Genomic DNA, 6,571 nt, shown 5'->3' with positions numbered 1-6,571 from the left:
CCAGCTGATGGCAAAGTGTCTATATTGTCCCATTTAATATATTTTTTCTTATATCAATTCATTTTCACAGAAAATCAAACACAAATATATTTATATGACCAATATAGCATATTCAACACATATTACCAATAGTCATGAACACATATATATCGAACACATATCCAACACATGTTACCAATAGTTTATCAATAGTAGCAAGTTTCATCCATACATATACATAGTTTCATCAATACTACACAGTTTCATCATAGGTAGCAAGTTTCACAAAGTCAAAACAAAAACTAAAGACAAGCACTCCATCAACCCAAGCTTCCGTGATCTGAAGCAAATCTACAAAATGGGACATAGAAAGAATTAGAAATATTCCCTTAAAATAGAAAGAATTAGAAATAGCCCGTCAAAAAGAGTCATGATCACGTACACACATAAGCAGTTGTCCAGACCTCATGCTAAGAAAAAGTAAAAGAGGGCAGGTCGGACACGTACATAAGTCCTGGCCACATACGCACATCCATGTATATATGAGTAACCAATCCGGTGTCAACTGAAATCAAAAGTACTAATATAGTATTGGCTTTTTTTAGCATCTCTAATATAGTATTGGCTAAGGATGGAAAGTTTCAGCCCGTATTAAATATAAGCCAATCTAGAGCACTCCAGTCCGGGTTTTACACAGGGAGTATATCATGCGATGAGATCAGCCAAAAAAAGAGTATTTCATGCGATGAGATCAGCAAAAAAATAGGGCTATGCTCTGGATTAGCAAGCTGGGGTCGATCCTTATTTTTGTAGTTTATAATATTTCAGTAATTTTGACTACCAAAAATATTAACCAGCTCAAATCAGGAGTTTCTAATAATATATCAAAAAAGAGACGTGCACATTGGCTGGCATGTGGTGAGTAATCTCAAATCATTAAAAAAAGTAATACAATGACACAATAATATTAAATTAACTATCAATTTTGTGGCAGATGATACAACATTTTAAAGGAGGTTGTTATAGCATGACACATCTGCGAGCTCGACGTTTATATGTGGCGTCTCCTCGCTAGATGATCAATAGCATGTCACACATGCCATGTGGAAGCAAGCAATGCTGATGAAACTTATCAATCCATTGTACAACATTCAACGCGTTGTGCAAGAAGACATAACATCCAACATTCACAGGTTATAATTACTGATTATTAAAAGTCATAGCAATCATAGTAAACGCCTCAGATATATCGGATCAAATAAGCTATGATATATGGTCATCGTTTAGATATATGGTCAACACATAAAGAACATTCTTACTACGGAATTAAATACTAGAAAGTTATATAAACTGCCATCGTTTGAGATATATGGTCAACACATAAAGAACATTCTTACTGCATGAATAAAAACTACAGATATTTTATGTATAAAAAAATTCAAAATAAGAAATTAAATAGACATATAAATGTTTTATCTTATGAAAACTATATACAAAAATGGGTTCATATATACGGTCCAGTGACAAAATTAATATTATCGTGTGGATAAAACTACACGTGTCTCCGCATGAGTTTGGAATAAAAAAGGTAGCTATAGCATTTTTCCTTATTAAGAACACTACAAACTACATGACAAAATTATATGAACATAACCAAAAAATTTGTATACCATTTAACCTATAAATGAAACACACAAAAAATGCGATGATTTTTTTGCCAATGGAAGGATGTATAGATGGACATGTGTTACTTCCTGAATGGTTTTGGTAGTATAAATGGAAGCATGCGATGATTTTTTTGCCAATGAAAACATATTAGAGAAGTGTATGTGATGTATCAACTAGAATGGTTTTGGTAGTATAAATGTAGTTTGGCATGAATATAATAGATATAAAAGGAAGAACTCATAAATTTGTAACACTGATGGACTGAGTTCATGGTGACCTGAAGCGGCTGAGATGGAGTGCATTGAGAAAGACCAACATATCATGCAGAAGAAAATATATAATTAGGTACACATCATGTCAAGTTACACACAAGAAATGTTTAAAATCTAAGGTGACGCTATAACAGTTTTTAATCCAAGCAAACATGTCTGGGACGAACAGAAAGAAAAGCCTAGAAATATTCAACTGTACATAAATAATATTTGTATACCTGTATGTAAATAATATTTTGATCATACCACGTATTCATAAAATAATAATTATTTGTATCTTCAAATCCTCTAGTCAAGAAATCAACCAAATCATCAATAAATATTATAAGGGAAAGAAACTATGAAATAAAAGGATTCTCAAGATAATGTCTTTTCAACAAAATAGCAGTGCAACACACCATTTGTACAGAAAAACTGTACGTAGCTATCATGCAAGCATATGATACTTGATCCTTAATTTCATCATAATCCAGTGGAAGAGAGGAAATCATACATCTATGTAGGACGTATATCACTGTCACCCATCTGCCCATGGCATCCAGACACGCTGTTGCCAGCCGTTGCACCACCATCTTGACACATGGGCACCTCACGCCACTACATGAGGATGATTGGTGGTGGAGTCCGTAGCAGGCTGCATGTCGATGTCCTCGCCGGACAAAAAATAGTGCTATTGTTGGTAGCTAATGTTCTCTAACTGTCTTCCAAATAGAACTACAAAGGTATGACCAGATTGCCTATAAACAGTGGGATAAATAAATGGAATATGTTTTAGTTTGATTTTTGAAAGACATGGTTGAACTCTAAGAAACCAAATTCATAAATGAGGTTAGAGAGGTCAGCCAGGTTACATAGCTATTCTCTCTAGCAAACAACAGAATCAAAGTAGCAAGTCTCGGTGCACGGATAAGTTCTGAAATAATGACAACTTATTTCCATTGTCTAGAACTGAGCATCATTTTCCAAGCTTGAACATTATTAAAGCAATATAAATTTAATCACAGTGCAACTCTATATATGTATAAGAGGCGACGTCAAAATCCCAGCCACTAATTAGCAATTATGTGAAGCTCCAGATGCCCCAAAGGCATGGACGTACTGCAAACCTGTTCATATATGTTCATTACGTTTGAGTGGAATCATCCCCGGAATCAGCTCGACACCGGCGTTAGGCTGCGTTTCTCGATCTTCTCTACGCGACCGGTGGAGTGGCAATGGAGAGGGCGTGGGTGGATCTGCAGGACATAATGGACGAACACATGTCAGCAAGGATACCATGACGGCATGGGAAAAGAGGAGATCAATCGCTCGAGTTGGTGGAGAAGAAGCCACAATAGATGGCGCCCAAGCACAGGCATGGCGGCGGCATGAGGACGACAAAGCCGGCAGACTCGCTAGGCCTCGGCAGACTCGCTAGGGCTTTTGCTTTAGATGATCCACGATCTATGGGATTTTTCTTTACGAACGGTGATCTTATTAGAAAAAAATAACGTGAAGAAGAAGGCTTAAGCCTTGCCGGCGTGGAGTGGCACAGAATCCTCGGGGGAGGGCGAGATATTAGGAGTTCTATTTTTCTACCATACCAAATCAAGCTTGTTACGGCAAGGCAGGAATTGCAAATTGTATTTGCCTAGCTACTGACCAGATTGGACTTGCCTTTTCTAAAAACCAGATTGGACTTTCCTTTTCTAAAAACCATATTGAACTTGTTGCCCATATAAGATTGCAGTACCCACATAGCAAAATGCATTAACTTGTGATTCCAGAATTAAACAACCAACAACATGCGCCAGGGTAGGATTTTGCACACAACAAGTACTCTGAAAATAAACTGCATACATGTACAGAACAGAGAACATGAGCCAGGACACTGATCCATAGGGAAGAAGAGAAGGGGACGAGCTCACCTTGCAGTTTAGGCTTCGGGGACCGGCGGGGAGCCTCCTGCGCGCGCCCAGCAGGCCTCCCCTCCTCCTGCTCCTCCTAGTCCTCCTCCTGGGTAGGAGACCTGCACAGTCCATTGCTGGTGAGATCCAAGCCGCCACCTACCGCTACCATTTCAAGTTTTTCAACACTGAATCCCAGACGAGATTCGGCCATTCCTCGGTCCCCGGGGCAGAGATCCGGCCATTCCCCGGCCCAGAGCGGCAGCAAGCGCGGATCCAGCGGCAATCGCAAGCAAGCAGAGGCAGTATCGGTGGGAGGAGGAGGAGCTCCGGACGAACCTGGGTGAGGAGGCGGGATGGGCGGCGGATCGGGCGATGCGAGGCGGCCCGCCGACAGGCGTGGCTAATGGGCGTCGGCAGGGGCGGCTGGGAGTCAAAGGGGATTCCACGCGCGGGATGGGGGTGGGGCGGGAATGGACCGGCGGGATGGCCTATCCACTGGCCATGTAGGGGAAACCGACGGCGGCGGCGACCGGTGAGGGCGGCGGCGGCGACCAGTGAGGGTGGCGGCGGCGACCAGTGAGGGCGGCGGCAAACCCTATCCAGCAGCACGCACGGGAGTGGCTGAGAGCCTGAGACTGATTCAGGGTGGCTGGGTTTTTTTAGGGAGGCTGGGGGTTTTCTTTTCTTTAATTTTTCACTCTTTGCTTTTTAGCAAGGACAGAGATAGTCCCATCTCTTTGCCATCTGCCAGCAGATGGCAAAGAATCTTTGCCGTCTGCTGGCAGATGGCAAAGAGGTGGGGCTGATACGCCGTTACCCTCTTGACGGCCACTGGCTTTGCCAACCTCTTTGCCATCTGCTGGCAGATGGCAAAGATTTTTTGCCATCCACTAGCAGATGGCAAAGAATTGGCTGATGGCAATATGTTCTTTATCGTCTATCAGTTCTTTGCCATCTGTTTTTTATAAGCAAATGGCAAAGACGTTCTTTGCCATCAGCTGGCAGATGGCAAAGAGCTGGCTGATGGCAAATTCCCTGTTTCCAGTAGTGGACACTACCACCTTACTCGGAGTCCTCGTCCACGTCCTCGACTTTGTCCTTGTCCCTCTTCCTCTTGGCCGATACTTCTTTGCTTGAACCGCACACTTGGCTCTTGCTCTTCATCCAACCCTTGTAGATATTGAAGCAAAGGTAGCCATCCATTGCAGCGTAGTGGATGTGGTCTATATCTAGTACATTCTGCTGCCATGCATGACGATGAAACGTGTATGGAGGTTTCTCCAGTTTACAGTACGAAGGATGAACCATGGCTCCTGTCAGGGTCAGCATTGAAGGCTGACGAGAGGACACCAGCCGATTCTTCTGGAGGTCGAAGGTGTTGCATACAACTAGGCCTATCCGATGCTGGACTTCTTTGTCGTTACCAAAGTCTACAGTAACGAATTTGACTAAGTTGCTCTCGAGGAAGTCCTTAAAATCCTAGCACTCAACGTCGGCATGGCATATGTGGTAGACCAAGCATAAGTCATGCATGCAAACCTGGATCACGGCGGGCTTCTTCCTCTCTTTGTCCTTTAGATCCTTCTCTCGTCCCAGGACTGTGGTGTACTCAACATCTAGCCCAGTGACCCACTCATCATCTGAGTCTTCGAACATGCGTCTAAAGCGAGAAAGGCATCCTTTCACCGTCGCGGAAGAACGGGTGTAGATGACGTCGAACTCATCGCCAGTGATGGTTCTAACCTTGTACTCACCGCCGATCGTGGAGATTTGGGCCGCCATGGATTTGGGATGAGGGTTAGGATTAGTGGAACTGCCGTAATGCAAATGGACGGGACGACTAGGAGCGAACCGCCGTAGTATTAAAGGACGTGCGGGGATGAGTAGGAGCGAACTGCCAGCGTGCGAACGGCGGGGTAGTGGCTTTCCATTCTCCCATGATACGGGCTTCCGAGAGCCCTTGGATCTGAGATCGAACGATTGCATGGCATGATTCTAGACCCATGGGTGAATATCCTATCCTGGAGGGTTATTCTGCAAATTTTCAGCAACTTAGCATGCGACTGTTTGATCTTAGATCCAAGGGCTGCCAGCAGCCCGTATCATGGTCGCGCCTACCATGACCGTCGCGTCGCTCGCGCGGTCACGCCCTTGGAGATTTAACACGGTGTGTTAGGCTATCTGATGTTAGCATGTCATACATAGTCATCACTTAGTCACTCATACTACAACAAGGTTGGCTATAAGTGTATTTATTTATTTTACTTCTCTCTATCTCTTTCTTCGTACTCCCTCCGTCCCATAATATAAGAACGTTTTTGACACTAGTGTAGTGCCAAAAACGTTCTTATATTATGGGACACAGGGAGTACTAGTATTTATTGCATTTGCCAAGGAGTGACCTCTTCCAATGAAATGGTGTTGCTAAGTTTGCTTCATTTAATTAGCTATAGACTCAAAATTGTCTTTTCACCTAGGTACACGCGCTTAGCACCATTTCTTCCTTGGGTCACCAAACTAGTCTCTTTCTTCTTGATTAACTTGCCACATTAGACTTTATACCTATGTGGCAAGCTTAGCACCTGTAGGAGCAAGTAAAAGTAAGTACAATAGTGCGCTTTACATAGCATTTTTGCATATGTGGAGGAAAGAGAGGCAAGGAAAAAGTGGAGAAGTGGGCTCTCATGCAAGAGCCAGCCTCTACTACATGGTGGAGCATTGGGAGAGCCACCTGTATGGAGGTGGTCAGGAATCAGGAGACTC

At 43.2% G+C, this 6,571-nt stretch overlaps 1 long non-coding RNA gene across 5 annotated transcripts; it reads right to left on the bottom strand.

Moving 5' to 3' along the window:
* Window positions 1-238: 238 nt before the first annotated feature.
* On the bottom strand, window positions 239-4,463 carry LOC119321367. 5 transcript variants are annotated; one of them, XR_005155139.1, is made up of 5 exons: window positions 4,145-4,463; window positions 3,827-3,927; window positions 3,026-3,154; window positions 2,413-2,656; window positions 239-493 (listed from the first exon to the last, which is right to left on the bottom strand). It is a non-coding gene; the product is annotated as an uncharacterized LOC119321367 (long non-coding RNA). The 5 variants fall into 5 exon arrangements; XR_005155138.1 differs by having other exon boundaries at window positions 2,413-2,633; XR_005155140.1 differs by having other exon boundaries at window positions 3,047-3,154.
* Window positions 4,464-6,571: the final 2,108 nt, after the last annotated feature.

The sequence above is a fragment of the Triticum dicoccoides genome, chromosome 6B (assembly GCF_002162155.2).
Source record: "Triticum dicoccoides isolate Atlit2015 ecotype Zavitan chromosome 6B, WEW_v2.0, whole genome shotgun sequence".
NCBI lineage: Eukaryota > Viridiplantae > Streptophyta > Magnoliopsida > Poales > Poaceae > Triticum > Triticum dicoccoides.
Note: the sequence above shows the minus strand (reverse complement) of the source record. Positions and strands in the feature narration are given on the sequence as shown.